General features: G+C 42.1%; 1 protein-coding gene and 1 long non-coding RNA gene across 2 annotated transcripts in view; one reads left to right on the forward strand and one right to left on the reverse strand.

The window, feature by feature from the left end:
- LOC126101100 (scavenger receptor class B member 1) overlaps positions 1–19,413 on the reverse strand; it is a 414,784-nt gene extending 395,371 nt beyond the window's left edge. The window contains exon 1 of the mRNA XM_049911775.1: positions 19,205–19,413. The gene's annotated coding sequence lies outside the window, so the exon portion shown is untranslated. The remainder of the gene's footprint in view (positions 1–19,204) is intronic.
- LOC126101101 (uncharacterized) overlaps positions 1–25,617 on the forward strand; it is a 341,158-nt gene that overhangs the window by 146,707 nt on the left and 168,834 nt on the right. The gene's annotated exons all lie outside the window — the stretch shown is intronic.

Raw genomic sequence — 25,617 nt, forward strand, 5'->3', positions numbered from 1 at the left:
TGAAATATTTTCCTCAGCAAACCATCAGAAAATCGCCTGACATCAATGCTGAGCACCGCACGTCTGACCTCCATTACAGAGGTAAGAGGGACTCTGAAAACCTTCCTATGGTGTTACACGTCCACAGTGGCGTTGGGCAGAATTGTGGTGAAATTTGGTGTTGGTGTGACATTAACCCACTTTACACGTAACATGGATTTCCGAGCTCTGGCGCTCTTTTCGACACACTGCCGTTTGGAGCGTCGTCAAGCCCGCGTGTGACGTTGTAGGGCGTCCCGCGTTTTGCACCATTACAGAGGGAGGCTGTAGACATCTTCAAGTCTAATTTCAAACTTATACGTCGTAATGGGACACAAATACGTGGTTTCGATAAAGTGATCCTTTAGTTCTGTTGCGCAGTGTATGTTTGACGGCATTTTGGCGATTTGTGTGTAGATGAAGGTAAGATGAAATCATGAGGACAACACAGACACCCAGTCCTAGAGCGACGAAAATCTCCGACCCGACCGGGAATCGAACGTGGGACACGGTGATCTAGATGCAGTGACACTAACAAGTAGTCCACTCGTTCTGATGGAAGAAGGGGGTCCTGTAACGCAAAGCGGCGGTGCAGCAAGGCAGCAGGCTAATCAACTGATTGTCCACCACAGTTAAAAAGTTAAATTATGTAGCAGCCTAAACTCAGGTCCAACTTCACAACTTGAACTTGAAAACAAAAATAATCCAACAAGTAAAAATTTTACACGGTATACTGTCATCTCATAAGATTTTTAGCATTTCTCTTAAGACTCTGTACACATGATTTGCGATGTGAATGTAAAATGACTCGTTCCACATCATTACCATATATCGTGCAAAATGATCCATGGAACAAGTAAGTAACTAAATAACTAACTAAAAGAGTGTGATTGTGGGAGACGCTGTATATGTGAGTGTATGCTGCAGAATAGTCATATCCCGCGGCCACTGTTTGCAGAGACAACGCATGTAGTAAAAAAAAAAAAAAAAGTAGAGAAGAACAAGACGGAAAAGGAGGAGCGTCGGAGTAAGCGCTTGCGTTGTTACGTATATATTTACGCGCCTGCTATTAGCGACGAAAGAGGAAAAAGAAGAACGGTGCGTCGGTCGACCTTCTTTCACCGGTGGAAGGCTGCAGGGAAACCACGTCAAGGACGCGCGGCACGCACGCCTGCGGTGGCGGCAGGGGCAGCCACGAGACCGTCTCCCAGAGTTTCCGAGAAGCTGCGCCTTCCAATCGGAATCTGCTGCCACTTCATACGGACTGCGCGTGATTCACCCAAAGTTCCCCAGACGGGTTGCGCTGCTCCAACTACGCACGGCTCACTACAGCACGTGGCCTAAGGATGTACCAACAATATTCGAGAAAAAGGAGAAAGAATGGTTCACCGAAGCGATATCGGTATCCTCTGCTCATACATCGGGTTCTGTTGGTGATAAAAACGTAGGGTCAAGTGTTTTGTATAGCCCATGGGCTAGTGACCATTTGTATACCCAACAGAAGGGTCGTCTTAGTTTCCCTGTTCTCCAGTACAGGGTCAAGGTACGAGTGTTACACACTTCCTCCTGCTTGGGCAACTGGAGAAAATTGCATTTGATGTAGTCTACAGGGGGCTTTATGGGACTTACGGAGGCACCGTTAGTTATTGGGTGGTTCTTCGGTCAACCCCGGGAAGGGTCTTTTTCTACTAAATTTTCCCGTCACCAGCGGACCAAAACCCAGACGGCCGTGTACACCAAATACCTGAAATTTTTACGATATATTTCTCAAGACCCGACCTCGAACAAGCTTGAAAGTTTTCTTGACGTCTTTATTCGTTTACGAGATACACAGGTTCAATATTACCTTGTAAGTAGGCTGTTTAGGTTTTTATATTGGTAACGCCACGCAGCGCTCTGTATGAAAATCACTGGCTGTGCTGTGTGCAGTCCGTGGCTGATTGGCATTGTTGTAATATTCGCTATTGTAGTGTTGGGCAGTTGGCTGTTAACAGCGCGTAGCGTTGCGCAGTTGGAGGTGAGCCGCCAGCAGTGGTGGATGTGGGGAGAGAAATGGCGGAGTTTTGAGAGCGGATGATCTGGACGTGTGTCCATCAGAGACAGTAAATTTGTAAGACTGGATGTCATGAATTGCTATATATATATTATGACTTTTGAACACTTTTAAGCAGGCAGTATTGGCGCTCGCTGTATTGCAGTAGTTAGAGTAACGAAGATTTTTGTGAGGTAAGTGATTCATGAAAGGTATAGGTTATTGTTAGTCAGGACCATTGTTTTGTAGGGACTATTAAAAGTCAGATTACGTTGCGCTAAAAATATTGTGTGTCAGTTTAGTGATGATCATAATAAGTAAAGAGAGTAATGTCTGAGTACGTTCAGTTATGCTCAGCTGTTTGAAAATCAAATAATGTAAGAGGTTTATCAGCACAGAAATTCATTAATTTTTCTAAGGGGACGTTTCAACCTCACTTCTACACGAAAAATCCGCTATGAGGAGAAATCTAAATAATAAATAACCACAGAAAATTGCTCAAATTTTAACGGTATATTCCCTAGACATTTATCTAGAAAGGCTGTGTCCCTTTTTTTTAAAAAAAAACTTTGTCCGACATCGAGAAACATCCCAAAAACGTGTTTCGTGGGTACCAAAACTCAGCTATGGATTCCGAGGCGGCTGTCCGCAGCCTTATTATACCTATCCCAACAGCTTAAGAAATTTTCCCAAAAACTTTTGCATGCCAACATATGCGTGCTCTATTATGCTGAGAGAGAAGATATTGGCAGTGCAAAGAGTCGGAAAAGTAATAACTACTGGAAGATACCTAACAGCGGTTGTTTTAAAGAAAGAGCGAAGGAGACAATGGCAGTCTAAGAGAAAGTGGCAGTGGAATGAGTTTGACAGTGACAGAACAGTGGTAGGAAATGAATGAAGGAGACAATGCCAGGACAGAAAGAATGAAGAGAAACAGAAAGTGGGTAGTATCCAGCGATAATGAGAGACAGAATATATGAAAAAGACAACGAAAGACAACGAAGGAGACAGAATTTTGTAAGCGAGAAGAGATAGCAGCAGTCGGAAGGAAGAAACAGAGAGAGCAAAACCGAGACAGTGCCAGTGCGAGGAGAATGTTGTAATACGACTGAAAGAAGCGGACTGGCTGCGACATAGGAGGCAATGACACAGAGACACACAAGGAGACAATGAGACTGAGATGGGTTGAATGAGTCAGTGTGAAAGGGCACCTGGGAGTGAATTGGTATGGGCGATTTACAGTGATGGACTGCTGGATGTAAGTGAGTTACTGTTAGGGGAGTTTCTGGGAGTCAGTGGTGAGTTCTACGTTAAAAAAAAAGCGCAAATATGTTCGCATGCCAAAATTATTGTGAAGATTTTTAAAAGTGCGGGGGAATGTAGAATAAGTCAGCTGCTATACCACTTTACAATGAATCTATTAAATAAACAGGCGCATATTCGCATTTTTTGTGCTCCGATAGGAGCATTTTTCCACTGATGTATGTATGGTTGCATGAGGTGCGACATAATCGCGAATAGAGACAGGGATGCAGCAAGTACAAATTTGTTTATTTGAAGCCAGGAAATGATAACAAAAATTGTCATCACATCATAGATTTCTGTCCTTAATGACCATATTCATATCTTTCAGGAAAACAGAAACCAATACGTCTGTTGTATAGTATGCTTCCAGTATGACAATAAATTATAAAATAAAAAAAAGGTACTAATTTCACATATACAGTGCTTGGTTCCTAAATAAATGGAGTTTCCTCTACTGTGACCTTCCAAGGGGTGCTTTTGAAGTTTAGACTACTTAAAACGCTTTTCAGATCATTTGAAAAGAGTGAATACAGCATTTATTTTGCATCCCTTCATCACAACATAAATTCTGTCGTACCACATCTCAAAATCTGTGGCTCCAATTTGTTTTTCGTCAAAGGTACCAGTACGGCGTACCGGCGCGTACTTATTTAAATCAAGCACATATAGAAAAGACGAGATTAAAAATATAGTAGGACATACCTGATCAGAACCCGTATATGATCCTAATATGTGCAGGCCAAAATGGCATCGTCATATGATGTAAGCCAAGTTAGTCTGGCATTGTCGAATAGGCGCAATAATACAGTGCAATGAAGTACACCGTACCGGAAGAGGCGTGTTGAGTATTTATTGCAATTTTGGAACATCAAAGCTCTGACGCTCAGTCCGATCAGTCTCATGTTACTTATCCACCGCTTCTCTCTGACATTGTTTGTTGATGTGAAATATATCGAGTTTCACAGTCGTTCAGAATGCACTATAAATTGTAGGTCCTGCTATAACTGGCTTAAAAGTCAGTTAAACGATCGGAGGAAGGTTAGGTCATACCATGTCGTACAGTACCATTCGTAGTAAAGCGCTGAGGTGTTCATACCAATTTTAGGACTGATAACGTCTTCAATCAGTTATGATCTGTGCTGTAGAATAATAAATTCTGCTGTTCAAAAAGTACTTGTAGCTGAAAAACGGTAGAGTATGGTTCACTGGATGTGAATCACTAATTTATGTATAATGCAAACATGATGTATGGTGCGAAACGTTGAAGTCTTTACCATGCTTTATTATTTAAAATTACTAATAGCTGTAAAGAGAAATAAGAAGAACAGAGCAAAGACTAGTATTAACACTAAAGTAATACTTTGTTGCGCTTGCGACTAAATATTTATTTCTTTTGACTTCTGCATGGCGTATTGACCTCTTCAATCTCAGAAATACTGTTTCCTTTCCACATGACCATAGCCTCGTAGATCTGATAGGATGAAGGAAGACGATGGCGTAACACATCACGCATGTTGGAAGCTGCTTACAAGACAATGCTATCCACAAAAGTTTGCATTGTCCAAAATTTTGCTATCTCTGTTTTCATATGTATGTGCAGCCATCGAACCATTAGCAAGAGAGTAATCAGCTCCGTAGAATAGTTGGAGACAGCTTTAGTACTTTGTATGGAAGTTTGCATTTGGGTGAGATACTTTCTTATGGCAATGTGCTCTTAACATTAATATTTTAAAGGACACTAAAAATTATGCTGATCTTGTTATCCCATAGCCTTCTATCTTCTTTTGTCAATTTTCATCACTGCACTAACAAATTTAGTACGCTGATGCACATGAAATGCCGCGCGGGGTAGCCGTGCGTTCTGAGGCGCCTTGTCACAGTTCATGCGGCTGCCCCCGTCGGAGGTTCGAGTCCTCCCTCGGGCCTGGGTGTGTGTGCTGTCCTTAGCGTAAGTTAGTTTAAGTTAGATTAAGTAGTGTGTAAGCTTTGGGACCGATGACATCAGCAGTTTGGTCCCATAGGCTCTTACCACAAATTTCCAAAGTTTTGCACATCAAATGGCTAAATGTGTGTCACATACTACTAAATTATTGCGACATAAGTATCACTGTCACCAAATATACATGGCAGTAAGTAATCAAGTAAACATACTCGCTCTTCAAACTCTGAAATATAACGTAGATCAGTTCGTAGGAGCAAATGATACTTAGGAATCTGAGGAAGAATATAAGAAATGAGGTTTGAAAATAAATTTTGAGAAGGCGGAATACCTACGTTACGAAAAGAGGGGAAGAAACTTGGACGTTGGCGGACATCAAATTCTAAAGTGTGTCAGAAGTTTAAGTACCTGGTATATCGCATGAAGTGGGAAAGAGTAGCTATTCAAAAATTAAATTCTGTAGTTTGTTGCTCAAAAATGAGTTTAAAGGTCAAAATGCGATTATATAAATTTATCGCGGATCCAGTACGCAAGTTACAGGTGTGAGTGTTGAGAAATCACAGACAGAAATGAAAAGAAACTTAGAGCTTTAGAAATTAACCTCTTGAGAAGAGCATGTAGAATTTCCTGACTTTACCGCGTAAGAAAGAGGAAATAAGAGAAAGTACGTAAATCAATGAGGTATTCTGGATAGAAAAAAAAGGTCGGTGAAGATGGTTAAGGAACGCAAATGACCATGACAGCACTTTCATGGCAATCTCCTGGAAGGAAAAGAAAAGGAAGAACACGCAAAGTGTGGCTTAAGGAGTATATAAAGAGGCGATGTAGATCAGTAGAAGAAGGTGAAGATTGATAAGTTCGAGACATTTGGCGACAGAGATGTGGGATACGGGGACAGCTGTAAGACCCCAGAGACTAGAAAACGAAGTAAAGATTATTAATTTTATTCTGTCGCATGGTATTAATTTCCATACAAGAAGTTGACTTGAATACTAGGCACTGTCACCTAGGTTAAAGTCCATTAGCCTCGTGAGAAATCCAGAGGCCCTAGCTCCGAGGCTCTAACGCAGTTAATCTGAGACTTCGTGGAATAATCTGCATTCATTAATATTCGACGTTTTACGGTCGATGACAGAGAAGCGTTTGTCTGTTGGTATGGATAAATTTTAGATCATCGTCCGTCGACAATCTATTATTTTACTGCCGTTACTTGGGTAGTCGCCGGCCGAGGTGACCGAGCGGTTCTAGACGCTAGAGTCTGGAACCGCGCGACCGCTACGGTTCGAATCCTGCCTTGGGCATGGATCTGTGTGATGTCCTTAGGTTAGTTAGGTTTAAGTAGTTCTAAGTTTCTAAGTTCCAGGGGACTGATGAACTCAGCAGTTAAGTCCCATAGTGCTCAGAGCCATTTGAATCATTTTTATACAGAGCTCAACAGAGCGCAATAAGGGGATCACAACCTAACTATGAAGAACACCCCCGCACCTTAACTCCACCTCCTCCATATTTTACTACCGGCGTTACTCACTATGGCAGGTAGCGATTTTCGGGCCCCTCAAAACCCATAGCATTCTGTCGGATTGCCAGAGGGTACACCGTGATTCGTCAGTCCGAATCACTCGTTTGCAGTCATCCATTGTCCTGTGGCGTAGCTTTTTACGTCACCTCAAGCGTCTCTCAGCATTCAGTACAGAAATGCGTGGCTTATGTGGAAGGAGCTGCTGAGCGATTTTACCCGACTCTTTGACTCCCTACACCCGGTCAGTGTGCATCTTCGCGTTTACACTGCAGAATTACACCACGTCATCAACAGTCAAATACGACAAATTTACAATGGTTGAAATATCTCTGATGCATTTTTAATTAGGTAAGATCCAGTGAGTATACCAAGTTCGAAGTCTCTAGTCTCTCCTGACCAACCCACTGTCGCTGCTTCTCTACTGACAACACAACACTCACCGCCCCCTTTTATTCTGCTGGGTCCGCCTCTAGTGGTGAATTCCGCATTACGTAGGAGCGTCCGGAAACTTGGTATCAGGTAGTGTATCTGGCCGCCACATCGCTGAATGTTCATATTACAAATGTGAAATGATGATACCTTCAATGGTTCTGGAATTAATTAAAGCGGCCAGTTTGGCTGAAATCCCGCTGTGTTGTTATTGTATGCACGGTAGGTACATAATATCGAACAGCTGTCATGATGTAACATCACGCATTGTCATTTAAAGTGTGTGTATAAAATATAAGGTATCTAGTGTGATATGTATGTGGCGGTGTCTTTGGGTACACAACTAAATAACTAAATGACATATCGCCTCCATTTGTCCACAAACAACATCGAGGATTTATGTTAACGTCTAAGAGGGCAACTCCTGCTCCTTCTCATCTAAGTTCACAGAATACGTCAATGTTTACGTTGTGCACGTAACCGGATAAACGGCTTTGGAAGAGTATCTACGCCGCGGCACGTGCTGTAATATTACTACATGTACTTCCCGGAGCATAAATCTGAAGTTTTTTTCCGCAACAAAGAAGAGACTAAGTACTGTATTTTATAAGTCTACATTCCCGAGGTGTTCCAGCTAAACGCTTACGAATCGAGAAGGAGTGACGTAACAGGGGTATGTAAGGCTAATGAATTCATGTGCACGTACGGCCTCGTGGCTGGGTGTTTCCTGGGTCTCAGGTTTTCCTTACGGAACAGCCTGGCCTTGCTGGGAGCGCGTGCGTGGCGCCTGCAGCGTGCACCGCTGGTTCTAGGCGCTTCAGTCCGGAACCGCGCTGCTGCTACAGTCGCAGGTTCGAATCCTGCCTCTGGCATGTATGTGTGTGATGCCCTTAGGTTAGTTAGGTTTAAGTAGTTCTAAGTCTACAGAACTGATGACCTCAGATGTTAAGTCCCATAGTGCTTAGAGCCATTTGAACCATTTTTAAGAGCGCACACTTGTCCCCATTACCCAGTAATCGAAGATTTACCAGAGGACAGCCGTTCTGTTGGAGGCGCAGTTAATTGTTTACTTCGCTGTGTGCCCTCTCTCCAGTTCTGAATCTATTTTATATTTTGTCGAGTGTCTGCTCAACATGTAAATACAGTTTCCAATTCTTATTTAAATATTCCGGGCTATCCGCGGTTTCCCGCAACCCACTACTTGAATACCGGGCTGGTACCCAAATTCCTCCTATGTTACACAATTAACAAACATTTATAAAATTTTCTCTCACTTACACATTAAAATAACACGACGCACAGACAATCGAGGTACACATATTCAGTCCGGGATAGGGGTGGGGGATGGTTGGCAATAGGAACGGCATCCAGCCACCCCTTAAGTTAATCACGCCAAATCCCTAATCAACCACGCTGGCCCAGCGCTGATGCGGGACGAAGGCACCATAAAAAGAAGGAGATTAAAATATTCCGGGCTGCTAATTCCAAGGTTCCGTCCCGGTCTGCAGACGACATTTTCAAGAGGGGCTGTAGCTTTTTCGGAGCCCCGAGGCATACCCTGGATCGCTATTCACTTCCTTTGAAGATGTCCTTCGCAGATGGAGACGAAGGTTTGGATTTAAACAAAAAATTTGTACAACCACGGCATAACAGCCAGGTACACTTTAATAAAGTCTGTATTTTGCAGTTGTTTCCAACAACAATCTATACGTACGAATATATTATAAGCGTCACTTGATGGAAGTGATGCATTACACACAGAACCACATTTATGTTCGGCAGGAGGGTGGGTAAAATCTCCGTTCGAAAATCCAGGATTAGGTTTGCCGTAATTTGTCCAAATCAATTTAGACGAAAGTTGCACAGGTTAGTTTGAAAAGTTCAGCAGTGACTTCATACAACACTAAAACTCAAGCAACCCACATGTCTTAGAGTTGTAATGCGTTGCTTCAACGTGGGAGGCAAAAAGTATCTACGTATTTGATAGTTTATTAAGATTACTACAACAAACACACAAATTCTTATTCCCCTATATCGTCAGCAAATTTGGGTATGAAAATCCTGTGTAGCTAAAGACGTTTGATTAAAGTAGCTCTAGTCTATAGATATACAACATTGGAGAAACAAGATTACCGTGAAAGACTATAATTTTCTAGAACTACGAGTAATTGTGTCACTCATAATGAGAAAAGGTAGGAAAATTTCACCATGGACCGCTACAAAAGCATATTCGCACAATACCCGAGTATTTTATAGCCGTGTAGTTCACTTTACTAGGGCTCATTCGTTTCCTCGGTTGTGAGACGTGTTTCGATACTGTAGTCGATAGAGCACATGCCCGCTAAAGGCAAAGGTCGCGGGCTCAAGACCCGGTCCCGCACACACTTTTTATCTGCAAGGAAGTTACACCCCCGCAGTAGTTCGTGAGATTACGCTACACATACAAAATTAAAAAGAAAAGCAGCAGAGGACTCAAACTTACGATATACATAAACATCATCTCACTCACGTGTGACTGTTTCACCAGGCCAGGCCTGTGAGAGAAGGAAGTAAAATAATAACTTTGGCCTGTAATTGCGGGTGTTTCATCTTCTTTCTTTTTTGTACCAGCGTTCATATATTTTTCCATTTATATAACAACTAGCGTTTTACCCACGGCCTCAACGGCAGACGCGAATGTCACGCTTGTTGCACACATCTCCAACTGCCCCCTCTCTTTCTCTATCTCCTCTTCCCGCTCTCTCTGTCCACTTCTGCCCCACCCTCCATCTGTACATCTCTTCCACCCACCTATGTCTGTCAATCTATGAGACCCTGTTTTCACCTCCATCCCTCTCTGCTCCCACCTTAACGAGTGGTGACTTTTATCCCCACAGTGATCCTTTCCAGGTAATAACTGATATACAGGAAATGTATTCGCTTCAGGTCACGCTGAGGGCTTGGTACTGGCGAATATGCATACATCTCCGGAGGACTATAGAACGTGCTTCTTAATAACACAGGCACTCTCTTTGGTAATAAGTGATACGTTTGCAAAGTTTACTTGAAATCGATTCATTCTTTTAGAAGCACGTATATATATATATATATATATATATATATATATATATATATATATACTAAGTATTCCACGTGAAACCATTATGAATTCGTTAGTAAAATTGATATTATTGTTTATGAGCTAAGGAAGTCACTCTGTCGGTCTGTAATGTCTCTTGCAGCGGTCTCTCCGTGATATTTTCAGAAATTTTATAAATTATATGACTCAGTACATATCTCGAAATATCTCTTCTTATCTTACCGATTTCAATGCAACGTAGTTTCAAGCCCAATTATTCCTTGGAGCGTCCATTTACTCCATGGAATAGCTTCTCTGCTATCTATGTTTTCTCTTAGAAAAAAGAATGGGGACTTCTTGCCGATTAGTCGTGAAAGAAGGATGTATATGTATGTATTGTTGAGCTAGTCGCCATCTTGATGAGATTCTGTATGAGAAGGAATTTAATACATGAACTAAACTAAAGTAAGTGTGTTCGCGTATTATTTAACGGATTATTATTATTGACAGTGTCTGCTTACTACGCTGTGTTGCACGGGATCAGTGGGGAACGTCTGATTTACACTGGACGAACCTGCCGTTTTGTATGCTCAAGATATCCAGTTACTTCAAATAAATAGGCTAACACGGTCTTACCAGCAGATCTCCGGTCTTCCCCATGTGATCACCGAAAGTTAATAATTATTACAAATGTTTCCAGGAGATCGACTGACAATTTTCGTCGCACCGAGACTTCGAAATTGCTTCACTGCCTTATGGAATTTAAGTTAAGCTTAATTTAATCAGGATAGAACAGTATTGAACTGTGTGAATGTGATAAGCCTGTTTTGTCAACGAAAATTCCATTAATATACGCATGTTTTTACTATCCTGATCAGTGAAGCTAAATCAGGCCGGTGTGAGAGAGGTTTTTAAATTTTAGATCCCATACAAAATATATTAAAGGTCCATGAAACTTTCGTCTCTTCCTCGTAGTTTAGAGATGTTGCGAGGCTCCCAGATCGGCAGTGAGAGCCGAGAATTAGACACGCATTTCCCCCGTATGAGAGCCTGCGGGCCACAGCGCCTGGCTCCAGCACTGTGAGGTGTGTCAGCTCTAGCAGCAGCAGCAGCAGCAGCAGCAGCATGTGACGAAGTACCGTTTGGAGCCGCCAGATCGTTTTTACACACTACCTCCTCTCCAGTCTCGGCATAAACAACTGCGGAGGTGAAAAAAGTTGGTGGCCAAGGTGGCTAATTAACTGCGCCTACATGACATGCCCAGAGGCCAAGGAAATTTCTGCTAAGGACGCCACAGATGGCATTGGCATTACCTACTGCGCAAGCGCCGACCCGCTGTTAAGCAGCTGCCAGATATTCTGAACTCGAGCTTGTCCTTCGCTCACTTAATAGTCCAGATTCCTACACTAACAATCGAACAACCACCACTGCTTCAATTTTTTTTTCTTGGGACGATAGAAAAAGGTGGTTAACGCCAGTTTATAAACGAGGTCAGCAGAGACTTTACTAGCCACAGAAAAGTAGTATCCTACGTCTACAATGAAAATCAGTCACAAATGAAACCATTAAAATTATAAAAATGTGTGTGCGTAAGAATTTGTATGGCAGTAACAAGGAATGATCACATAAACTCAATTGTGCGTAATGCAGGTGACAGATTATGCTTCTTTACAGGATACTGCGAAGTGCCAGTCGAACTTCAAAGGAGATTGTCTGCAGAAACCTTGCGTATTCAACCTTAGAGTATTGCTCAAGTATGTTTAGTACCCATACCAAACATTATATCGAATGTATTCACAGAAGGGTAGCACGAGTGGTTACAGTTTTGTTTGACACACGGAAAATCGTCACGGAAATGCTGAAAAATATGTTGCATGTGAGTAGTTGGCAATTTCCATTCGAAAGCTTACTTACAAAGAAACTGATTTGAATGAAGTATCTAGAAATAAAGTGAAGCTCCCTACTTACGGCTCACGTATGGGCTGTGAAGAGAAAATTATGTACGATAGTTTGGGGGGGGGGGGGGGGCGACTGGCTAGACTTGCGGTAATGAATATTTTTAATATTTTGGAAGATAAATGGCGACTTGTAAGTAGTCATAAAAATGTTCCATTTCCAACCCTGTTAAAAATCTGCCTAATAGCGACTTTTGAATAATTTTCTTGTAAGAAAAACACCTGATTACACCATATTCTTTCCTCCCCCCCCTCCCCTCCCTTGTCCACGGGTCTGGGCGAGCTTGTCGTGAAACAACGACCAAGTAATGCCTACTTGCACAGCTAGGCGGCTTTGTGAATTGGCCTGGACTCTTGAGCAGGCTGTCTTTCCACTGGGCAATACTTTGTGCTGTACGGATTCGTTCCGATCAGTTTTCTAATGACGTCTTTGATATTTAGTCCAGGCTGTGGGGAAAGCACTTTCAGGGGGGCGGCCGTGCGGTTCTGGGCGCTACAGTCTGGAGCCGAGCGACCGCTACGGTCGCAGGTTCGAATCCTGCCTCGGGCATGGATGTGTGTGATGTCCTTAGGTTAGTTAGGTTTAATTAGTTCTAAGTTCTAGGCGACTGATGACCTCAGAAGTTAAGTCGCAAAGTGCTCAGAACCATTTGAACCATTTTTCAGGAGGGCAGTTTCATTTTGACCATCCAGCAGATCAGGGGATCGACGAGAATACGGAAAAACTGCAGGAAATGCTTGAACGTAGGTGCAGGTGGTAGTTATACCTGCAGGTTACGGTGTTGTATTTGACCACGAACGGCACGTGTACAATTTCGGACACACGTTGCGTGAGTCAGTCGCGCTCAGAACAGCGTTTTGTGTAGTTGTGAGCGCATTATGCGCGTGGTAAGTGAATTACAGCATGGGAGAATTGTTGGCGTTCGTATGGTGGGTGCTTCCGGAAATAAGTAAGCAGAAGTTTTTGCTGTTTCTAGAGCCACCGTATCGGATATGGTGAAAGCAAAAACCATCACCATCACTCGCTGTCTCCACGCGGCCGCAACAGTGCGTTGAATGATCGTGACAGGCGGTCTCTGAAGAGGTTTGTGACGAAGAGGTTTGTGACGACAGCTGCAGAACTCACTGCACAGCTGTGTGTCGCATTCGCGAGCCGTGTCAGCACCGTAACAACACGAAGGATTCTTCAGAAGGGAACTGCACTGCGAGCTGGAATTCCAAAATCACACATTAGTGTTGCAACTGCCCGGAACAGAAAAAACTCGAAGACGAACTTATGAAACCTGGACTCTGGAGCAATGTAATTGCAAATATTTAAGGAATGGTTAAGAAACACTCATAAAATGACTATTTATGATAATGAGTTCAATAAAAGTGAACCTATACTGCTCAGAGGAAACAATTCAGTATTAATGAATACAACAGAAGACGTTATTAGAAAACGTGTAATCTTCGGGACAGTTACGGAACGCCTTGAAAAGAAAACTGAACGAAAGAAATATCACTGCAAATTTAGAAAAAAGATATGGTAGTATAATGCGGCAAAAACAGTCAAGCTAACTAAGAAATTTAAACGCGCTTTTTGATGAATTCAAAGATTGATTTAAAAGCCGCAAAATTTTACTTGGAATAGTCATTTTGGAGACTGACTTTCTGAAAATTGTATTTATTGTGGAGTACAGATTTACGCGGAATCCGTACAAAATTTCCACTTGCTTATTTTACTTACACAAGGAGTTACCACAGATGAAGATAACCTTGCCTGGCAGTTACAAATCGTTGGATAAACTTAGGGACAAAATGTAGACTTCAAATCACGTTGTGTGATGAAACCTTTGCCGAATTTTATTTAACTCATTCCATTTATTTTAAATAGAAATCTCAATTTTTAGCAGATGTGTGGAAACTGAGTCTCGTGAAGTGTCTTGTTTCGTGTATTACTTTGCAATATAATTAATATTCAGATTGCCATTAAAAGTATTTCGTTGTATTACAGTTCCATAAAATATGTAAAAGATACTTTGTCTATGTACTGCTACTGGGCCCATCTTACTGTTACATGTATTAGGTACTCATATTGGTCTGCTCCTGAGTGTCTGAGCTATCGAAATTGTGCAGCGATGTGAAACAAAACATCTTGTTTCAAACAAATGGAGTGTCCCATATGTGAAAAGTATATGCTGATCGATTTATGGTGCCTGTGTACCCTGAGGACGAAGCAAACAAACAAACACCTGCGCACACACACACACACACACACACACACACACACACACACACACACACACATACATACATACATACATACACACACATTTATTACGGCTATCGGTATCGTGTGGCACGCAAACTACTGAACCGCAAAAAGACCCTCAGTTAGTATTGGATGTGCAAAAAAATGGTTCAAATGGCTCTGAGCACTATGGGACTTAACATCTATGGTCATCAGTCCCCTAGAACTTAGAACTACTTAAACCTAACTAACTTAAGGACATCACACAACACCCAGTCATCACGAGGCAAAGAAAATCCCTGTCCCCGCCAGGAATCGAACCCGGGAACCCGGGCGTGGGAAGCGAGAACGCTGCCGCACGACCACGAGATGCGGACTTGGATGTGCATATACAGCAAGTACGTCTTCGTTAAAATCTCTGCCATCTTTTCAGTGTCCTCTACACACTTTTGTTAGCTTATGATGACAGATTATCTTATATGTAACTTGTTTTTTTATATATCTCTCGAAGTCCATGTCGAGAATGAAAAGTAGACATGGACATTAAGTACTAATCTTTTTTCTTCTCCCTTTACAATTTACACATAGGACACATGAAATATCGATATACGTAAGACCAACAGAAGTATGCAAACCTGGGCTCGAAACTTTGATAGCCGCTTGGCCAGCGAAGCAATCTGTAGATCAGAGAGAGGCGCGAGCTATTCACCTGACCACCACACCGTGGAGGTCACGTGAGCAATAATTTTGTGACTTAATCTTTCGGCTGCAATGACTGATTCCTTCAGAATAAGAACATTCCCACATTCCTACTTAGATAAACTGTCAGCAGAAATGTGAACAAGCTTCGCTGGCGATTAGAACAGCGATTTCGTGACTAGACATTGCTGTGACTGCGAGTATCTCACGTAAACGGCACAAGGAAATTCCTAGTTGCCCATGACACGAGACCGGACTCGGCTATCCAACCTGCGTTTCGTAACATATTTTTGTTTACGTCTAACACGCTAACTTTTACGGTTCCGATGGAGTAAAAAACAGGAAATGAGATGTTTAGAAAAGCACTGATCCAATCGCAATGAAGCTTGTTGTCTGTAGACTTACCTTGTGCGTTCGATAGCAGGAAAGCAAGAATCCCTGTGCTCCCTGTATACCACTGATTCTAAACTAAATGAAGCACTAGGACTTACTTTTCTGAGGAATTCGATTAAAACTATGGCCGACAGTCCGTAATTAGATTTTCCTAAGTCGCTTGCGACGAATACCAGCATGCCTCCAATAACGACAAGGTCGATTTCCTTTCCTCTGTCCTGTTAGAGCCTTAGCTCCGTCTCTAACGACCTCAGCCGCTACGGCACAATAAACTCTAATTTTCCTTCATTTCTCTTCATCAGTAATTAGCAGGCAGGTCATTACCTACTTTAAGGTTATGTGTGGTAATTATAATTGAACTTATTAATAAAAACGCTACCATATTGTTAACTGATACTTGAAGAAAAAAGTTTTATCGAGGATAACTAATTGTATGAGAAATTGTTCTTTATTTTATTCTTTTATCGCGCTCAACTAGTAAAATAAAAAATTCATGTTTTAACTGCACCCTAAAATCTATCAACTTCGACATTTTGCAATTAACCATGTTGGAAGCAGTCGTAATGGAGATCACCTGCTGCGTGCATTTGACTTAGCCTGACGTGTTCTGAAAAAGGGCAACGAATTTTGGATGTAAATATAAAAATAAAGGTGCGTGTCAACACGAATCCAGTAACGCTTTGCTTTTGTTTTATGGAACTATACGTCAGTTTAAATATATTGTCAATATCTTTGTCATTTGTTGCTTTTTACGGATGGTTCGCAAAAGAATTCAAAATATCCCCACGCCGCCGGAATACATTCTGTTCGGACAACGTTCCAACACGCGTGGTTTTATGGTTATTGCCTTATTAACTCGCACGAGAAGAACTGCCACCTCTTTGTAGATGGTGCGTAAATATCAGACTTGGCATAGGCCACGAGGAAAAAGATAAATGAGATTAACTCAAGTGATTAGTGGGTCAACGAACTGGTCCACATGTACGTATCTACCAATGAGTGTAAGGTGTATGAATGTGTGCTAGACCGAGGACGGTGAAATGTGGAGGATCGCCATTACATAGTAGTCAAGGTTCACATGCAGCTAAACTGCTACTTATACGTCTGAATGCAGGGTGTATAGAAAGCAGTGATGAATAGTTGGGGGTCAGATTCTTCGAATTAACTCAGGAAGTAACATTTATTTCGACAGATTTACTTATTTGCTTCGTGTGGGACTCGATCTGAGCCAGTTGCTAAATCGACCCGTTTTGAACAACCTGATCCACAATTATTCGTCACTGCTTCCTGTACACCGTGCATGCAGACATGTAAGTGGCAGATTGATTTGCTTTGTAGATTTTCAGATTATTCTATATCTCAAGGAAAGAAATATCAGACAAAATCTGGAGGAATCCAACAGGAAATGAGGTTCCAATGGATTTCTATTTAGTATCAATGTGTAAAACAGATACAAGCAAATAAGGGAGTATTTACATGAACACTGTACGAATATCGCGAAACAGTATAGACACAAAGCTTCACAATCTATGAATGTAAATTTTAAACGTTCATAAACTCATCATATTGTATAAAATGTATTGAAGATATAATCAGAGCAAATTTCAAAATAAGAAAAAGATGATAATGCAGTAAATAAAACTTGAGAAATGTAACGTGAACGACTGGACTGAAGAGACCATGAAGATGAGATCTACTAATCTACTATACTTAGTCATATTGTGAAGGTAGAGTACGAGATAATGAAAAAATACCAAGAATTTACAGGAAGAACTTCATTAAAATTTTTTGGATGGATTTATTCCAAACTTGTCAAAAGACGTTCATCGTTTTTAAAGAAGTGGAACACATATTTTCGCATTTATAAAAGTTAAATAAAATGGATATCTGCAATAATAAAACTTAACAAGTACGCTACTATCCAGTACACAACTAGAAGAAGTAAAAGAAAGACATATTTCTCGTGTTTAGTGAGGTTTTTCCTTATTAATGACTTGTCAGAATGCCACTATATCCACGCTGCCTACACTATGAAATATGTACCGCTTATGCCACTTGTATTCCCAAATTTAAGACGACTGTGCTAGAGAAATTTAGACAGGAATGAATTAGAAGTGAAATTAATGAGGACTGCGAAATCACTTGGCCATCAAAGACGTGGCTTTCCTCAGCTTTAGAGATCATGACAAATATTTGAAAGGAAACGGACACTTCTCTTTTATTTGGACGATATGTTACCGTCTTCGAATCCTTACATTCATTTTAGAGTACAGGGAGTGTTAAAGAAGAAAAAGCGTACACATTAAGAGAGGCTCCTGTGCAAATTCTGAAGGCGAAACAGCATATAAATGAACATTCATTCTGAATGATTTCCGAGATACAGTTCCATGAAACGCATAGCAATTACCATGTTGGTAATCTGAAGTTCCTCGATAGATTATTTATTCTGCGTTTCATTATAGTTTCATGTTCAAATTGAAACCAATCTCTAATGACCTCATTGTCGACGGCACGTTAAACACCAACTGTCCTTCTTTTTAAAATCGATGTATCAAGGCAAAAACATGGAACCAAAGGAGTACATTCTTTCACGAACTTTAACTGCTTGTTCGGACTTCAAAGACGTATGTTGGTACCAATAACGAGTAGCGATAGAGCATCACCAGACCGCTATATGCATTGAAACTGGTGTTCAAAGTTACGTGCACAGCTTAGGAACGGAACTGGCAACAAGCTATATTTGCCAAGTATTTCATTTACGATTTGGAGTTGGGCTACGCTGTCCTAGAAGAAGTCCTTGAATTTTCATGTCTCAGGTGTCATCAGTATCACTACGAAATCAAACTTTGTGTGGATACATGCTGATCACACAGTTACGACCCATTTAAAACGCATTCCCAGTGATCCTGCGACCAAGGCGGTAAACGGGTTTAGCACGACCTTCATCGTCCCTGTTTATGACATTTTCAAATAGCTCGAAAGTCACTGAGCATAACTAATACGGTCATTTAATATTTTCTCTTCAGAATGGCCTGTTTTCTGAGTGGTCTCAAGATGTTTCCGCAACGTCATTTATACAACAGATCCGAAATTATTGTTTGGTCCATAGTGTTTCCTATGTTTGCACAATCACTTTGCATATGTTTGCACTATCACTTTGTATTGAGATGTGAGATTCTCCAGTGGACACAATGTTTCCGTGCATTACACATCACTGTCAGAATACTGGCACTGTTTCAGTAGACAACAATGTGTTTCACCCAAGAATACTACAAAAGGTTAATCTGTCGGCGTCATGACAGTCGCTGTTACGTACGTCTTGTGTAAGATCGTCCAGTCCACTAAAGAGCAGTTACTGACATTATACTGTTTCACACACATCATTTACACATCTAATAATCTTGTCTTCACTTAATGTTACAGCGGCGATCAAGCTGTTTCGTAAAGTTTTCACGTTTTCCCTCGCTTTGTCACAATTTATGGCTTACGATGAACACAATTTGTCTGTAGAATTGCGAGGCGAAGTAGATGTGCAACATCTGCCGGCAACAACTTCCGCGTTCACGCGCGCTCACTGTCCACGGCAAGGAAGTCGTAGCACACGAAAATGCCAGCAGTACTCACCTGCTACGCTGACACAAGCTCCTGCGAGAAGACGCGTCGAGTCGGTCGCGCTGGGAAAAACTGGCGGAGCGTGAGCACCTGTTACGTCACCACACCCACTCTTCTCGACGACGAGAGGAGGAATGAACAGAAACACACTCGCACGACCGAATACGTTGTTCTCCGCGACAATGCCAGCCTCGGCGATGCGAGGTTTTGCATAAATGAAGACTAGACCTAGCCGCGCCAACTGTTTTAACCTAGCGCGGGTTTTTCCCCTCCAGTCCAGGCCGCGGCGGCTCGACGGCCTCCTATTGGTCGACTCGCGACCTGCGTCATCGGCCGTGAAAACGCTAATACGACAAACGAAACAGTCGTGCGGCAACAAAAAAAGGACGGGACGCGCACACCTCCGAGGATCCGTCCCTATGCGTTGTCGCCGTGGTCCTCGCGTCAACGTGGCCTGCCTGCTCCCAGGCGTCCGTTCTGCGCCAGTAAGGTCTTCCGTGGCTCTTGGCCGGTGCCAGACTGACCTACATCTCCGCGTCCTCGCCAGCGCGGGTCGCGAGGGTGGCTGTGCCAGACAGCAGGAATGTTTTGGTGTGTGTGTGTGTGTGTGTGTGTGTGTGTGTGTGTGTGTTGCGTCCGGAAACCACTGAAGTGCAAGGCAGACGGTACTCAGCGTGATACTACATAGGCGGTACGCAGCACGGTACCACACTTTAGGTGTTCTTCCCGTTCCAAATCGCTTACGGAGTGCGGGAAAAATGGCTGTTTAAATGGCTCCATGTATGCAGTAGCTAGCCTAATATTGTCTTCGTAGTTTCTTCGAGAGCGATACCTAGCCGAATGGGGGATATCTATACCGTGATCGGCCGCGACGTACAATGTGCTGCCTGCGTGGGGTCCTAGTCTCGGTTTGTCTCAGGACCACTCGGGACTTCTTGGATTTGCTGGTCCTTCTCAGTCTAATCTAAAAGCCGTAAATTCAACTAAATACCTAGGTATTACAATTACGAACAACTTAAATTGGAAGGAACACACAGAAAATGTTGCGGGGAAGGCTAACCAAAGACTACTTTTTATTGGCAGGACACTTAAAAAATGTAACAAACCTACTAAGGAGACTGCCTACACTAAACTTGTCCATCCTCTTTTGGAATGCTGCTACAATGTGTGGGATCCTTACCAGATAGGACTGACGGAGTACATCAAAAGGCAGCACGTTTTGTATTATCGCGAAATACGGGAGAGAGTGTCACAGAAATGTTACAGGATTTAGACTGGAAGTCACTGAAAGAAAGGCGTTTTTCGTTGCGACGGAATCTTCTCACGACATTCCAATCAGCAACTATCTCCTCTGAATGCAAAAATATTTTGTTGACACTGACCTGCGTAGGGAGAAACGATCACCACGATAAAATAAGGGAAATCAGAGCTTGTACGAAAAGATATAGGTGTTCGTTCTTTCCACGAGCTATACGAGATTGGAATGATAGAGAATTGTGAAGGTGGTTCGATGAACGCTCTGCCAGGCACTTAAATGTTATTTGCAGAGTATCCATGTAGATGTAGATGAAGACTTCTTATGTAGCAGCGCGATATGACACATTCTTCCAGCATTTCGTGCGGCTTATTTTGATAAGCTCGAGTTTCCTCAGTTCGGTGGAATCGTGCTGTAAGAATCTTTATCGTTCGCTCTTTGTTCGTAGTATAAACAAAGCGCAGTATACAAGTCCAGTGACTGTTTCCGCAAAAGAAGGCAGTCAAGCGATCTACCGTCGCAATCCTTTAACCCTCAGGTGCATAAGGGACTTGACTCGCAAAAATGTATGAGCACGGTCTGTAAGACATCTACCGCAGTACAAATACTAAAAGCTAGCTATTAAAACAATGTTATCGAATGGTCTTGGGGGTACAGAAAGCATAAGGAGTATTTATTATGACCTATCCTTCATTTTAGTATGTGAAATTCAATATCCTAAATTAAGTCATAACTTTTCTGTGATTAAACAATAAACTTTCAATTTTAGTGGACTTACATCAGAAGTTCTGCTCTCGAAAAATATCCTCTTTACAAAAAAAAATTAAGCTATGTTTTTGCAAATATTATTGTGCATTTGCTGCATGCTGAACAGTTTTTCGTTAGAATCTACGTCGGAACACGAAACGTCTTCGTTTTGCTGATCTTGCAGTTGGCGTCATGTTTCCTGTTGCCCGTAACTCCACAACGAACTATGGCTAGTAGAACATTATTCTGGAGGCGTGGCTTGTTGACTCTCTTCTCCAGCTCAAGATGTATCATTTTTTGTCCTTATTCTTTGAAGAAAATTTCCTCGTTTATCAGATCTACCTCATTAGACATTGGGATGTTGCTGTTCAAAACAAACACACAGTATTTACGGGCGCTGCATTCGTTACATGCGTCCGTAAATCAAAAAACTATATTCTCGATTGTCTCTTGCGTATGTATGTACGTCCGTTCTGCTAAAGAGAATCAATTACTAATTTAGTTTTATTACTGAATAAAACATTTCTGTCTTCTTTTCTCGTCTTTCGTCTCTAGTAGCACTGTGGTGCAGTATAACACTTCCGTCTTTTTGTTTTAACTCGTAACCATATGGTAAAAATAAAACTTCTCTGCTCTTGGAAGCTTTCATTTCTGGTGGAATTTCCTTGTTGTTTTGTTTCAAAGTTCCAAATGCCGTAATCTTTTCCTCTAGCCGTTCTTCAAATAATGGAGTCCTTGTGAAAAAAAATATGGATATTAATATTTGTTGAGGTACTTCCCAAAGTCTGTGTTAGTGTATTTACCGTAGTAGAAGCAACAAAGATTTGTTTTGTCTGATCAGGGTCCAAAAATGCATTCCTAATATTCTGCTACTTTTTTCCTAGATAATAGCAATGCGATACCTTCTAAATCAATAAAATACACAATCTCTTCTTACGTTTTTTGCTCAATAAAATAGTCCCACGCATTATTAGAACGACAGTTACACTACCTGTGGCTGATTCAGGTAGAATTTTCATGATATTCTGTAATCGAATTCTGCTACACGATGGCGATGTTTCACTCCACTGAGTCCTGTCACGTCCAATGCAGGCGTCAACAGTTCTGTAGTCTGTCTTCACTTGGAAGACTAAAAGACGTAGTTTCATTGTCCTGTAGACCTTCAGTATACTTATGCTTCTAGTAATATGGAACTCATGCTGCAAGTAAAGAATGAAAGTACATTGTATAATTTTTCTGTTCATGACGTTAAACTTATGCTTATCTGAAACAGTTTTGGCGTAAAGAAATACACTTATATTCGAAAATAATAATCAGTTGTATCTTTTGCAGTACTTCTGACTTTTTAACAATTATTGTACTTGTGCCGAACTGTTAATTGTTATCGATCTTGGCCATACAATGTGCCAATCGGACCGAAGATAATGAAACTATTTGGAAGCTGGCTTGTTCGGTAAGGCGTCTAAAAGATGTCTGCCATGCATTAAACATGTAGGATTACAAAATTAGAAAAGAAACTTATTGATTTAACTTGCACCAAAAGACTTCTTCCCAAACAAAGTCGGTTGTATATCCAAGGATTACAAATAACATATTGTAAACTAATATAAACTATTTTTAAGATAGATTGTTGATAAAAATGGAAGCCAACCGGGTCCAAAAGACCCCTGTTATGCATCCAAAGATTGAAAATTAATGGAATCACAAAGGAAGATGATGAGAACTCTCAATATTTATTATACAGTCGCATAATCGACGGGTACCTCAGATCTGCTACGAAACGGCATTACAACACCATGCAGAAATAATTGAGAGATTTATTTGGCTATGAATGAGCTAAAAGTTATAACAATTGATAGATGATTTGTACGGGATTCGCTGTTTTGTAAACTTTGTGGTGAACGTGCAGGCTTGGAACACATGATGGAGCTGGTAGCGCGGATAATAAATTTTCTGAATTTGTACGCTTTATTAAATCGTCAGTTGCCTCAGTTTTGCATGGGATTAGACGAAGAGTACGGAGGTGTTATATTACTGCAATGTACGTTGGTTACTTCAAAACAAATGCCTGGAACGTGTTTTCGATTTAAGCCCCGCTGTTGTTGAAATTTATGAAGGAAAAAGGGAAAGCAAGAAGGAAAACTGGAAGATCCGAAAGGGACTGCAGACCTTGCAGTTTAAATAGAGCCAACTGCTGACGGCCCTCAGCAAGAGATTGCACCGAGCGAAGTGGCGCAGTGGTTAGCACACTGGACTCACATTCGGGAGGACGGGGGTTCAAACCCGCGTCCGGTCATTCTGATTTAGGTTTTCCGTGATTTCCCTAAATCGCTTCAGTTCCTTTGAAAGGGCACGGCCGACTTCCTTCTCCATCATTCCCGTATTAGGGATGGGACCGATGACCTCACTGTTGGTCCGCTCCCCCGAATCAATCAACCAATCAACCAACCCATGAGATTGCAACGTGAGAAATCACATTGTAGAAGGAACAACTTCTGACAAGAAAAAATGTTCATTTCTCTCAGTTCACTGGTGTCTAAGAAAACGCGAATTTTGAACAATCCATTGTTGCGTTGAAATAATTTCAGGAATAGCTTTGTAAATGACTGATGACACTGCTAGTCTTACGTCTGTTACCCAGACCGTTTGCCATTCAAATCAATTGAAAGCACCCCTGCGCATCTGCAGACGGAACGGTCGATCTGTACTGGATTTCCCGTTTAAAAGACAAATTATGTTACGTTAAACTGTCCAGGAGTTTTACGTTGTTTTCTGCGGGAAGAGTTTCCTGTCTCCATAATGCGGTTTAAAACATATTAATGTTTAGATCAACATATATGCATGAAAGGCTTTTTCGATTATGAAACTGAATAAGTCACGGTTACGTGGCAGAGCGAGTGACGAAAATCTGCATTTGTGCGTATGGCAACAGTTTGGGCCAGATATGAATCTTATGATGTCTTCAGGACGCTAAAAATAATTAAATAACGGTAAAAATTTGTTTTATTTGAGATCTATATTGCTGGGAAATATGAAATATGAAACAAAGCAGCATGCTGCGTTATCGCAGATTTTCATTCTTCCCTCTCTCCACTTTCCGTCTTCCAGCTTAAGACATCGTGGCGTGGCAGAGGGGGAAGCGTAACCTCGGGCGAGAGAGAATGTCATGCGGGCACGAGCATAGCACATGAACGGAGTTCTTGGCTGTTCCCGTTGTATATGCGTCACTTAATGTTGGTTCTTGAAACTTTGCAAGAAAGCTTTCGCAGGATAAATGGCGTCTTTCAGCAAACGTTCAATATCCTCTGTTACTCGCATCTGGTTATGCCTGCCACGCACTTCAGCAGTATGCTCGAAGGGATGCACAAGTCATATTTAAGCTATCTCTTTTGCTGACTGACTGAATTTTCTAAGTGTTCTGCCAGTGTGTCAGTGTTCACACATATCCTTAATCATTCCACGCTGAATAATAATAAGACCAGTGCAGTCTATGTATCACTTTGGAGTGCACATTACAAAGGGAACGTGGAAAGTTGGTCTGTCAGCGACAAACAGTCAGGTTTTTTGCTGCAAATTGATTCCTTTTCGAAAGGTCAGCATAGCTGCAGCTCTTTATTAGGTTCTATAAGATTTCTCAGACGTAAATTTGAGATGTCAGTACATGTGGAAATCAGAGGTCCCCTAAACTGGTGGCGCACACAGTGGACGACTCAACAATTCTCTCGAAAGTACCAAGGGAACAGTCAAGCTTAACATATCTATCCGACTGACGTACCCTGATTTGTTTTGTTTTCCTGTCTCTTCTAGCAGTTCTCAATACGATTTACTCACATGAGACACTGCGGGGAGGTTTGGAATTTAAACGAGGATATTAGCGCAAACTGTGGAGCTTAAGAATTTTATACTGTCATCTCTAGTCTTCTTGCACGCCAAATACTACACTCCTGGAAATGGAAAAAAGAACACATTGACACCGGTGTGTCAGACCCACCATACTTGCTCCGGACACTGCGAGAGGGCTGTACAAGCAATGATCACACGCACGGCACAGCGGACACACCAGGAACCGCGGTGTTGGCCGTCGAATGGCGCTAGCTGCGCATCATTTGTGCACCGCCGCCGTCAGTGTCAGCCAGTTTGCCGTGGCATACGGAGCTCCATCGCAGTCTTTAACACTGGTAGCATGCCGCGACAGCGTGGACGTGAACCGTATGTGCAGTTGGCGGACTTTGAGCGAGGGCGTATAGTGGGCATGCGGGAGGCCGGGTGGACGTACCGCCGAATTGCTCAACACGTGGGGCGTGAGGTCTCCACAGTACATCGATGTTGTCGCCAGTGGTCGGCGGAAGGTGCACGTGCCCGTCGACCTGGGACCGGACCGCAGCGACGCACGGATGCACGCCAAGACCGTAGGATCCTACGC

The sequence above is a fragment of the Schistocerca cancellata genome, chromosome 9 (assembly GCF_023864275.1).
Source record: "Schistocerca cancellata isolate TAMUIC-IGC-003103 chromosome 9, iqSchCanc2.1, whole genome shotgun sequence".
Lineage (NCBI taxonomy): Eukaryota > Metazoa > Arthropoda > Insecta > Orthoptera > Acrididae > Schistocerca > Schistocerca cancellata.